This window comes from Saccoglossus kowalevskii, chromosome 3 (assembly GCF_978046115.1).
Source record: "Saccoglossus kowalevskii chromosome 3, keSacKowa6.1, whole genome shotgun sequence".
Taxonomy (NCBI): Eukaryota; Metazoa; Hemichordata; class Enteropneusta; family Harrimaniidae; genus Saccoglossus; species Saccoglossus kowalevskii.
In genome coordinates, this window is record NC_140643.1 from 36,739,355 (window position 1) to 36,752,285 (window position 12,931).

The following is a 12,931-nucleotide window of genomic DNA, read 5'->3' on the forward strand; positions in this document are numbered from 1 at the left end:
TTTTCGCCAGAACAAACGTCTATATACCAATCTGTAATTCCAGTATCTTTGACCCGTTCACAACATTTGTACAAGAACATATTTTATTAAACCAGACATAACTAAATCCATATTTAAATAGCAATTCTTTAATTTCTGTGGCCCACCTTTGTCCTTTTTTGAAAGTGAAAGTAGCATCCGGTAAGCTTTTGGGGGTAGTCTGTTTTTATCCATGCTAGTAATTTGTAACCAATATTTCACACATCTTTTAATATGGTAACAAAATAAGGGTAGCCTCCCACAATTCCCTAATACTGTACAAGTTGGAGCATTTTTACCTACACCGAGGTATTGCCTACAATAAGATGTATGTTCACTTCCTAAATGTTGATATTGACCATATCCCCAGATTTCAGACCCATATGTAAGTACAGGTTGAATTAAGGTGTCAAAGATCTTAAAATACGAGTCTGATTTAAAAATTGCATATTTCCTAAGTATCTTTTGATTGCAATCAATTTCTTATTGCCTTTTATAGCTAGATTTTCTGTGGTAATATTAAAAGAGCATTTACATGACATTACCAACTCCAGGTATTCGTATGAACTAACAGTACTAATTTGCTTGTTCTCGAAGTACCACTTTTCATATTTACTGAGATATCCCCCATTACTGTATACTACAATTTTAGTTTTATTTAAGTTGATATTTAGATCCCACTTGTTTGTAAACTCATACAATATACTTATTAGTCTTTTCAAGCCCAAAACAGAATTTGAAAATAAAGCAATGTCGTCAGCATACAATAATGAAAACAACTCTGACATGTCGTTCGGGATCAATTGTATTCCTCTATACCCAGAGTCGTAGAACATGCTTTGTAGCTCGTTAATGTAATGAGAATAAAATAGGGCTGATCATGCACCCTTGTCGAACCCCATTCTTCAATTCAAAGAATCTCGAAGTGACCCCTCCTTCACGAACACATGATTTGACATCTATATAAATACTTTGTAAATTACATACATTTTTCCGCTGATAACGTTAATGGCCAGTCTAAACAATAAACAATCCCTGTTTACCGAGTCGAATGCCTTCTGGAAATCTATATAGAGGCAATACAATTTTCCCCCTTTCCTGGCTAACTGTTTCTGAATTATGGCCAAGCATTCATATGGCTATAGTGAACATCTAATGTTCTCTGTTTGATGTGCATATTCTAGTATTTTATCAATTAATTCTACAAACATGTCTTTCTGAAATCTTAACTCACTTATATTTGGATAACAATGTATTTAAACATTATATAATATAATTGGATTGGTAATTATGCAGCAAGAAAAGTGAAAGGACGGATATACGGCCAAACAATAATAGCTTATAAAAAGGGCAATCTTCATACAACATGTTTACTAAAGAAAAGAAACGAGGTAAGTTATTACTGATAGTTAAAGGATGGCTACGAGGATGCCAAGGATAGTAATACTAATTATTGGCTCATCGCTATTGTTCTAACAGTCCACCTTCGATAGTAGACGTTTTTGTCCAGCATTTACTAGGAAAGTATTTGTTTACTAGGCTAAGACCTCAAACAGTCACAGTGTATATGTGTTAACTTAACTCCTTTTTTTAGGACGATCAGAAAATAACCTGTAGAATTTATACCTGATTCATGTACATATTAGTCATGTTTTGCTCAAAAAAGAAAATCAACAATTGGACCTGTTAATAACTATTTCTCGGTCAAGCCTTGACCAATTGTATACAAACATGGTATGACTCGTGGTATGTTACTGATGCACGCCATTTATTCCAACTTGTGGTCATTTTGTCTTTTAAAATTCCCCCACCTGTTTCTCAGATGCATTTTCATACATTTTGTTTATATTTGGTACACAAGGAAGACACAATACTTGATCAAAAAAACATATAAATGCTGATATTTCATTTCTCATTTAACACAAAGAGCACATTCATTCAATTCATGTCTGTTTTTGTGTTATTTAATTCAAAATCATCAACTGGTGGCCCATATTGGGTTCTTTTTATCTGCCATTTGCAGGGTATACTTTTTTTTTTCAAAGTAGATACAAAAACATTCATACATTCTTTTATACATTACAGATTCAGCTAAGCCTACTACAGAATCTTTTAACAATTGGGGAGCTATGTGGGTAAGCTTCGCAACGGAAAAGAAAAAAGAATTATAAGCAAAAAGCTAAGCACACAATGGGAGTCTTTGCAATTAGTTTGTCTGTATGTGTGTGTTTGTGTCCGCATGTTCCACTGATATCTAAAGAACCATTCATTTGATTTTGATGAAAATTGGTTCATAGATGCTCTGAACTAATGCCGGGTTTTGATTAGTTTTGGCTGAAAATCTGTGCATATTAATTACTAATTTGCTTAATGATTAGTGAATTTTCGGCTTTTTCATTGATACTCAACAACTAGTCATCACATTTCTATGAAACTTGGTACCTAGATGTCATAGGACACTGCACATACCTGGTAGTTTTTAGGGTAATATCAGTACATATTAATCGCATAATTAGTTAATTTTCGGATTTTCACGTATATCTCAAGTACTAATCATCACATTTCAATGGAACTTTGTACAAAAGTCCTATAGGAATATGCAGAGACCTGATTAGTTTGGGGTAAATAATTGTGCATATTAATTACCTAATTTGCATTTGCATTGCATTAATTTTTCAGCTTTTTCATAGATATCTCGAGTACTAGTCATCACCTTTAAATGAATCTAAACTATTCAGAGAGCCAATTAATTGTTGGCTATATTTATGCATATTAGCCACCTAATTTTCACACTGATATCTCAACCACTAAACATCACATTTCATTGAAACTTTGTACATAGATGCTCTAGGACAATGTACAAATATTATCAGTTTTAGGATAAAATCTGTCCACATTAATTCCCTAATCAGCATAATAATTCATAATCTTTTGGTTATGATCACATTTTCAATGAAACTTGGTACATAGATGGTCTGATACATTTTTCTAATTTGCATAATTAATTTTCAGCTTTTCCATCAATATCTCAATTAATTTTTACTGTGTCTCTAATACTCTCAGCACATATGAGTTCTTTTTAAGCATTCTTTGAACTTAGGTTGATGTCAGCATATACAAGTGATTACCGTCAGTTTTATATCAATCTAAGCGGCAATGGCTTCAAGGATCAGTAATGAAATATATGATATTATATAAAAATCTATCCTTGCAGGCACATCATATACTAATTTTGTTGACGCCACTGTGCTCTATATCATGTGAGCATCTTGCGTATCCTGTGTGACGATTCTGCTTGTTTGTGATATTTGCTCCAATTCACTAGGAATTTTGTTATTGCAACCAAATTACCAAAGTATTCAGTCTGTATAATTTATTGAATGGCAACAGAACAGCCGGTGCTAGGTATATATACTTATCTAGATATGGCCGAAAATTGAAAACATTATTACTACTGGTAATGCCAGATATGACCGAACATCAATTGCCATTTTAGCAGTTTTGGTACCACTATTAGTCATTCAGACACAAAATTTAGCATGTGATCAGTTGGATCTGGGTGAATCAAAATATACAAACATTGGGCATGTGCTGGTTAGAGCTGAGTTAGCTAGTAAAATTATGTATTCATTACAATAATAACAATTTCTCTTTTTTAAATTGTTTTACAATGTGCTACACTTCATATTTTAAATACTGAAGTATGCTGCATACATGAACATGGAATTGGAGTATCTAGGTGTTCAATTTGCCAAGACGCATAATGTTATGCAAGAATTTGACAAGTTTACCAACTGTGAGTATATTATGTTACATAAGACATAACTAATCATTATTCTATAAAAACTGTTTAATCTTTAGTATCATAGAACGGACGAGTTTGAAAGCTCGCTGCTATATATCTACTGAATGCATGTCCATGTAAAATGGATGGGTACATTATAGTCATGGTGTTAATGCATTTCCAGTCAGCATATATATAGACAGATAGTCTGTACCAGATCCAGCTTTGTACCAATTTAAACTTGTTGCTAGGCTAACCAATGCATCCAGGTTTATACCAAAATGTTTGTATATGGAACATGTATATACAGACATACAATATAATTTATAACATCTTGGTGTCCGTGTATGCATTACAGACATGTTACATCTCAGAAAATGATGGATGTGTTGAACTTGAATAGCTGCTATAGAAAAAAATATTTTCTCCATTTTTCACAAAAGTGGTTATGATTTCATTCTTTACCCATAATTCTTTGCTGAGGATGCAAGATGGTGGACTACGTAATACTGCTGATGGAAAAGTTGAATATCTAGAGAATGAAAATTGCATTCTTCTAAATTAATGGATCTCTTTCATCTGAAGTAATATGTTGTTTTCCCAGACATTTTTCAACCATTAATATTAGGGACTTTATACTATAGCAACAATTTTTAAGTTTCATATATAGCTTATTGCTAAGTAATATGTGTACTGTAATAAAAGCAACATCTGTTAATAATATTTGTAAGATATGCATTAGAAACATTTTTCACAGATATGGATGTAATTTAGTTTTGGCATCTTATAATTTTCTATTTCAAATGATTGAAAATGGACTAATATTACAAAATTCGATGTCACATTTTGAGTTGTTCCCTGTATAGCCATTTATAAATCAATGAATTTATAGGCCGTTGCATATACAAGTTTATTGTTGTTTTTTTCAAAACGAAAACATTTATTGTTTTAGTGCTAGATAATAATTTGAAATATTACTGTAAAATTTTTCCAGGGAAGAAAAAAATGTCTCCCTACAATGCAGTTGGTGTATGTTAAAAATAACCTATTTGATTAATCATCCCACAGACAACAAAACGCATAGCATTGATATGAATAAATATGTATTAGGTGAGTTTAAATTTAAATATATAATATCTAACAATATATGTGACACAGAATATAATACCCAAGCACCAGCTGAAATGTAAGTATTGATTGTTTCAGCTGCAGATTTTACTGGATTATTTATATCAACCATGTATTGTTACCAATATAATTGTACATGTAAATACTGTTTAAATATTTAAATATCCAGACATAGTCTCGTATTAAATGTGGTTACTTGTATTGTTTAACGGCAGAAACAAATGACCTAACTGATGTCAACGATTTGACAAGCAAGGAAAACCCAGGTATGATATTTGATATTTTTTACTCCTGTCTGTTAAGTGCACAATGGGAGTCTTTGCAGTTAGTTTGTATGTATATGTATGTGCGTGTCTTCCCGTTCGACTGATATCTCAAATATTAATTAGGACTTTAACTCTAAGAAAATGCACAGACCTGCTCAGTTTTGGGTTAAAATCAGTTTATATATATTCCTTAATTAGCATAATAATTCATAATGTTTTGTTCTGATCACATTTCAATGAAGCTTGGTACACACAGACGGTCTGTGACATTGTGCAGACCTGTGCCTGTTAATTACCTGATTTGCATAATAATTAGTCAGTTCAGCTTTTCCATCAATAAGTACAAATTATTTTGAATTAATTTTTAACGAGTCTTCTATACTTGTAATCTGCCTAAAATCTGATGTATTGTACGATGTGTATTGCATTTTATATACATGTTGTATTTATTTTACTTTTACTTTTTTTTTTTTAATTATTTGTTTTTTTTTATGTACTTGTGATTCGGTATATTTTTAACTATCGCCACATACATCTGAACCAATGCCTAGGTAACAAGATTTCAACGAGACCTCTGACTGGTTTAGTCAACGAATCAAAGACCTTATATAGCGCAACTGATGACATCACCAGGTAGAGTCAGGTCGCAAACACACTCAAATAAAATTATACTGATGTTAGCAATGAAAACGATCGGGAAAAACATGGCTTATCAGTAAGTTTATCATTGTCAATTGCAACGAAAGTCACCCTATTTGCTTATCTAAAAAAATATACCATCAACTATTTATATTTTTTATTATTAACTGTCTTTCCAGTTTAGCGAGGCTAACCAAGTCGTAACCTCGGTGTGGTTCGTCACCAATCATACGATTGGTTGTTGACACATTCTGAACAAGCCATGCATCCAACTGTGCCGTGCGTTCGGGCAAACCGTTAATTCTATTACGTCATTACTTCACTCGAGATTACATGAGATAGCACTGCGCATGCGCATATTCAGTGTACTGTGGCCTTTCGAGGTAACGCGTTACTTGTCTGGGCACGGATCTAGAAGCCGTACCTACACACGAATTGGTGACGTCACAAAATACATAACCTTCAATCGGGGTCGTTTCCTCGGTATATACGAATTGGTATATACAAATTACAATAAAGATACTTAAGACATTACACATAAGGTAAAACAAATCATGTGACAACATAATGATAATAACGGTAATAAATCCTAGCTTAACAGTTGAACAGAACGATCATATAGTCAGTCGGGTGACGCCGAGGGTCACGCACTGTGTCACAAAATGGCCGTGTGGTTGAAACTGGGTCATGGCGTGACGGGTGAGGAAGTAGCTGCAGTTCTGTAGCTCGCTTGGTTTCGCTGTCGGTTATTTTGTTCGTCGTGGTGTTAACGCGAAACCAGGGAGCTACAGTTCCATCCTATGCGAGTTACCATATTTTACCGACCTGAAATCAGGTCGGGCGGTAACAGCCGTTATTTTTCATTATTTTCGCCTCAAGTTTCTACTTTTCTACTGTTGATGGGTCCCGAAACTATTTCATCAATTATTTTGAGGGCGATTGTTCGAAATTGGTCGTTTTCACGACGAAAACTGCGTGAAATTGGAAAACAGAGACGCCTTGTGACGTCACGATAACTTATTCAAGATGGCGGCAAACGCGGGGATTTCGCTGTAGTTTTCCGCGGTCTTCGTCGTGAAATCGACCAATTTCGGACAATCGCCCTCAAAATAATTGATGAAATAGTTTCGGGACCCATCGACAGTAGAAAAGTAGAAACTTGAGGCGAAAATAATGAAAAAAAAACGGCTGTTACGGCCCGACCTGATTTCAGGTCGGTAAAATATGGTATTTCGCATAGGATGGAACTGTAGCTCCCTGGTTTCGCGTTAACACCACGACGAACAAAATAACCGACAGCGAAACCAAGCGAGCTACATAACTGCAGCTAGTGAGGAAGACATCATTAAACACTCTCAAAATCACAATAAACGGGGAAGTGGTTGCATATTACGGCGTAGCCAACATGGGAAATAAAAAAAAACGCCCAATACAAACGACATGGGTTCGAATCACACTAGACACACTCTCACCAGAACCGAAGCAATCAGAAACCAGCAATCGTTTTGGCTTTTCCGTTCAACTCATCGGAACACTGGAGTAGTTAGAAAAATGAACACCACTCAACGACCAACGTCGTGGCGTGGTACACAAGCGTGCCATCAAAATAAAACAAAATTAGCTTGAAAAGACAGTGGGTTCGAGTCTCGCTCAGAGCTACCGTAAAAACGTAAATCAAATAAACTGAAATCTTTCAAACCGTAAAGAAGTAAACAAAGAACGTCGCGAAAAAATAATAAACCTCACAAAACTCCGCCATACAAAACTGAATGAATAAATAATAAAATAACTTACGTCTTAAACTGGACGACGCGCAATTTGTTCACCAGTTTCCAGATTGTGACAAGAGATAAACAAGACCCAAGTGAAGGTAAGTTTTGTTGAAGTGTCGCTGGCGTTCCCTATATTACGAAAACAATTCAGGCAACAGACGAATATCTTCTGTGGTGTTGTGGAATTTATACTGTGTCTGCGGAATTGTTGATTGAGGGTTCGAAGCCAACAGTTAACATTTTGTTAGAAAGTTTCACAATTAAATCAAATATCCAATGATACCAGTATATTTATTTCATTATTTTAACAACTTGCAATGGTGGAAGTTGGTCAAACACGAGTTCTTACACCTAAATAAGTATCAAATATTTGTCGACACATTTATTCTCTCAATTTAACAACCTTGTAGAGGTGGAAATTAATTAAACGACAGGTATTTACTCACAAATATAATGGTCAATATTTGTCCATACATTCATTCTGTCAATTTAAGAACTTTTAATTGTTGGAATTAATCAAATGAGAGTTGTCTACACCAGAATAAGTTTCAAATACTTGTCCATACATTTATTCTCTCAATTCAACAACTTGTAATGGTGTAAAATAATTAAACGAGAGCTGTCTACACCAAAATAAGTCTAAAATATTTGTCCATACATTTATTCTCTCAATTCAACAACTTGTAATGGTGTAAAATTATTAAATGAGAATTGTCTACACATTTATTCTCTCAATTTAACAATTTGTAATTTGTGGAAGTAAATTAAATGCGACTTTTCTACACCAAAATAAGTCTAAAATATTTGTCCACACATTTATTCTCTTAATTTAACAACTTGTAATTGTGGGAATTAATCAAACAAGAGCTGTTTACACCAAAATAAGACTCAAATATTAGTCCATACATTTATTCTCTCAATTCAACAACTTGTAATGGTGTAAAATTATTAAACGAGAGCTGTCTACACCAAAATAAGTCTAAAATATTTGTCCATACATTTATTCTCTCAATTCAACAACTTGTAATGGTGTAAAATTATTAAATGAGAATTGTCTACACCAAAATAAGTCTCAAATGTTTGTCCACACATTTATTCTCTCAATTTAACAATTTGTAATTTGTGGAAGTAAATTAAATGCGACTTTTCTACACCAAAATAAGTCTAAAATATTTGTCCATACATTTATTCTCTTAATTTAACAACTTGTAATGGTGTAAAATAATTAAACGAGAGCTGTCTACACCAAAATAAGTCTAAAATATTTGTCCGCACATTTATTCTCTTAATTTAACAACTTGTAATTGTGGGAATTAATCAGACGAGAGCTGTCTACACCAAAATAAGTATTAAATATTTGTTGAGAAATTTATTCTCTCAATTTAACAACTTGTAATGGTGTAAAATAATTAAACAAATTGTCCACACCAAAATAAGTCTCAAATATTTGTCCACACATTTATTGTCAATTTAACAACTTGTTAATAGTGGAAATTACTTAAACGCGACTTGTTTAATCAGTTGACATCAATGCAACTTACCCGCAGACAGTGCACAACAGAGTATCATTATTGAGCAATTATAAACAGGAACGTGTCTTAGCATTAGGTTTAGGGTCGGGTCAAGTATGGGCAACGGAATTATTAACAGGAATGTGTCTTGGCATTAGGGTTAGGGTAACGCAAATGGCAGACACCCAATTGGCAAGATGTACACTAACGGGTTATGGCTTGCATATAGTTTACACAAGTAAAAACACAAAATTGGCAATTTCTTGGACAATTGTAACTCAATAATAGAAATATGTTGTATTTCTATATATATACATCCTATATAGTCTTATCAAATGCCAACACATCCAGTCAATCAATTGTGGTTCAGTTGTCTACATAGTGATCAGGAGGACCCGGGTTCAATTCCCATGCCTTCTAGTCTTTTGTCGCAAACACTAATTTGCAATAAAACTAAATATGAAAACAAATCATTCATTTGCATGACTACCCATATGGTTCAGTGGATATGTACAATGTCGCCAATGTGAGAGATCGCTGGTTCGAATCCACTACGGTTAGTACGATTTTTGAATGCTAGTGATAGGACTTAAATCCTATCATTTGTGTGAAGACACTCGTGGTACAGTGGAAAAGACCCCCTAAGGATTGCTAATCCCCCTTTCTAACTCTTCCCCCCAAAATAATATATCGCCCCTTTTAGAATGTATTGACCCACAAATTAATGAATATTCATGAGCACAGAAACTGCTACATCATGAATAAATTAGCATAATTTTTTTTAAAAATTGCATAAAGTGTAGGTACTCCTTCTGGAGTCCTGCCAATATGGCGGCAAGAGCTGATGCTACGGCTGAGGCCGAGGGCAAACGATCTCAACAAGTAAGAATGTCTCGACAACCACAGGTGCTGCGGCTAAAACAACAATAACAGTTGATAAAGAATTCACGTCGGATACGGCAGCCATTTTGGGAATCTAAAAAAAAACACTCAAGAAAACCAAACAAACCAAGGCGAGACTATTTCTACACTGTCTACTAGAACACATTTCTGGAAGCCTGCGAGTATTATGATGATATCCAATGTGGTGTTGATTTGAATAACCCCGTGGGGGAAATCCTAGCAAGAAACATAAAACTTCACTCGGACCTGATGATAACAATGGCGACGCCAGTCTGAGTCTGTTTAAAAGTATGGCTGACAAATTTGTCGTCAAAGACAAGTGCGACAAGCCAGTCGATGATGGACTTGCCGAAATTAATAATGGTTTATTTAGAATGGGAATTTCTGATGAGAAATTTGACGATTTTTCTAAAAAATATAATACACCAGAGAATTGTGAAGGTTTTGCTATTAAAGTGAGAGTAAATCAGTTGGTTTGGGACATTATTCACCCAGAAACCAGCACTCGACTCTAAATTCCAAATGGCACAGACTACCCTTGTGAAGGGATCTGCAGTTGCAGGCACTGGTGTACTACTGGCTTGTTTGGGTAATCCTAATCGTTTGCTCAATCTACGTAGAAGAGATTGTATGAAACCTGATTTGAAACAGGACTATATCTTCATTTAATATCTACCACTGTACCATTTACGGATAATCTATTTGGTGATGATGTCACTAAAAGAGTGAAAGATATAAAGGAAGTTAATCAAACGGCACATAAAATTAGTCAGAATTACTCACAAAAGAACTGGAACTCGAGGAAGGTCCAGGGGTTGTGTATTTAGATTTAGAAGAAGAGGACGTGGTGGAAATTTAACTATTCAAAGACCCAGACTGCCAAACAGTCAAAATGAGTACTGAAGCAAAGAGCTCTCAGGTAAGCGATATAAAAGTTAATAAAGTTAACTTTGAAGCAGGAAGACTTCATTGATATGTGGGGTTCTATTACTTGTGATAAGAGAATACTAGATTTGGTATCATCACATGCCCATATTGAATTTACACGAAATTCAAAACAGATTAAGGTTCCTAAATAATATCCTCGTAGTAGTACGAAGGAAACTGTTATTGAAAAAGAAATCCAAAAATTACTGGATGTGAATCAATATGTGGCATACCATCATTTTAAGATGGATACATTTGAGACAGCTGTAAAAACTAATTTCCCCTGGTAGCTACATGGCATCTATTGATTTACGGGATGCATATTATTCTGTTTCTATTGATGAGGAACACCAGAAATATCTCAAATTGGAATGGAAACAACAGCTGTTTCAATATACCTGTCTGCCAAATGGGTTAGCGAGTGCACCTCGCTTATTTACGAAACTACTCAAACCGGTTTATTCCACATTGAGAAAGTTAGGTCATGTCAACCTTGGCTATATTGATGATTCTTTATTAGTGGGTGACACTATAACAGAGTGCAACCAGAATGTACGTGACACATTAGATTTAGTTACAAAGCTGGGTTTCATACCACATTCCGAAAAATCTGTCACATCACCAACTCAAGAGATTGTATTTCTTGGTTTTGTGAGGGCGTTGTTCAGACATCTTAGTCTTATTATGCAATTATTTGTTTTGTCATTTAAATTTATTCTTGTGGTATAAATCATATTTTTAATATTCTTATCTTGTACAATCTTTTTCATGGCCCAAAAGTAAACTTTTGTCAATTAGCTTCGGCCATTATGATTTTTGGTTTTTGTTTATGTCAACAGTATAGGTTGTATGTCATTTGGGCTGCAACATTTTTGCAAACAACTCGCTGCTAACTTTACGATTGTCAGGTTTTGAGCTACTGATGTAGAGAGGGAAGCTAACGGTTACCATAGTAAATAGTCAAGAAAATGTATTTGTTATCATCAGTGATGTTACCGGCTGCATAGGGGTTTTTGCTTGATGGAATAAATAGAACATCTACAGTCATCATACTGAAGTCACCTATTGTTTTTAATTTATTTATTTACCACCCTCATTGGTCACATTTGGCGTAGTCGGCAGGATATAATTTTTGGTGGCCATAATACGTGTTCAACCCCTATGGCAGTGAAGTATCCCCAGGACGAGAAGTAGATGTGGCTAGATACCCCAGGACGAGAAGTAGATGTGGCTAGATACCCCAGGACGAGAAGTAGATGTAGCTAGATACCCCAGGACGAGAAGTAGATGTAGCGAGATCTGTATCACACTCATCATTCTGGTAGTAAAGAAACATTATTTTTTTTTTAAACTGAACAATATTTCCTGCAGGTTTACAGAAATCCACATTGAAATATTGTGCTAAAGTGACTTCTCTTGTTTTATGCATTTCACTCATGGATACATTTTTTGTATGCATTCAGTGGTAAATTTTGATGTAAAACTAATTAGAATTTCTGGTATCGTGTTATTGTTTAGTGATCTATTATAAGCAACATTATTATTATTGAACAGTGTATATCAGTAACTCCTTGTCACTGTACAGTGTGATATCAGTAAGGGAAAAGTTTGTTTATATTGTGCATTTCAAGACTTGCATCACAGTTTAAAGGCAATTAGTTCAGTAGGTGTAGGAATATATTTTTAATTAGTAGACCAATCATATCTTGCTTGCCTAGAGTTCTACAGATTCAATCATGTCAGATACTGAACAGAAATCAAATCTTGGCATCGACGACAATCCAGCTACCATCCACATCAAGTCCATAGAGCTTCTAACACTGCCTGTGCCACCAGTAACCGAACCGGGTAGATATAATAATAGAAACCATTTACAACCACCAGTTGCCAATATTAAAGTAAGTCCACACGACCACGATACACCAGTTCACAATTACCAAGCCAACGTTTATATGCCATCACTCCTCCCTGTCCACAAAGGAC

The 12,931-nt window shown here is 34.7% G+C and overlaps 1 pseudogene; it reads left to right on the forward strand.

The window, feature by feature from the left end:
* Nucleotides 1-9,946: 9,946 nt before the first annotated feature.
* Nucleotides 9,947-10,924, forward strand: LOC144342258 (uncharacterized; annotated as a pseudogene).
* Nucleotides 10,925-12,931: the final 2,007 nt, after the last annotated feature.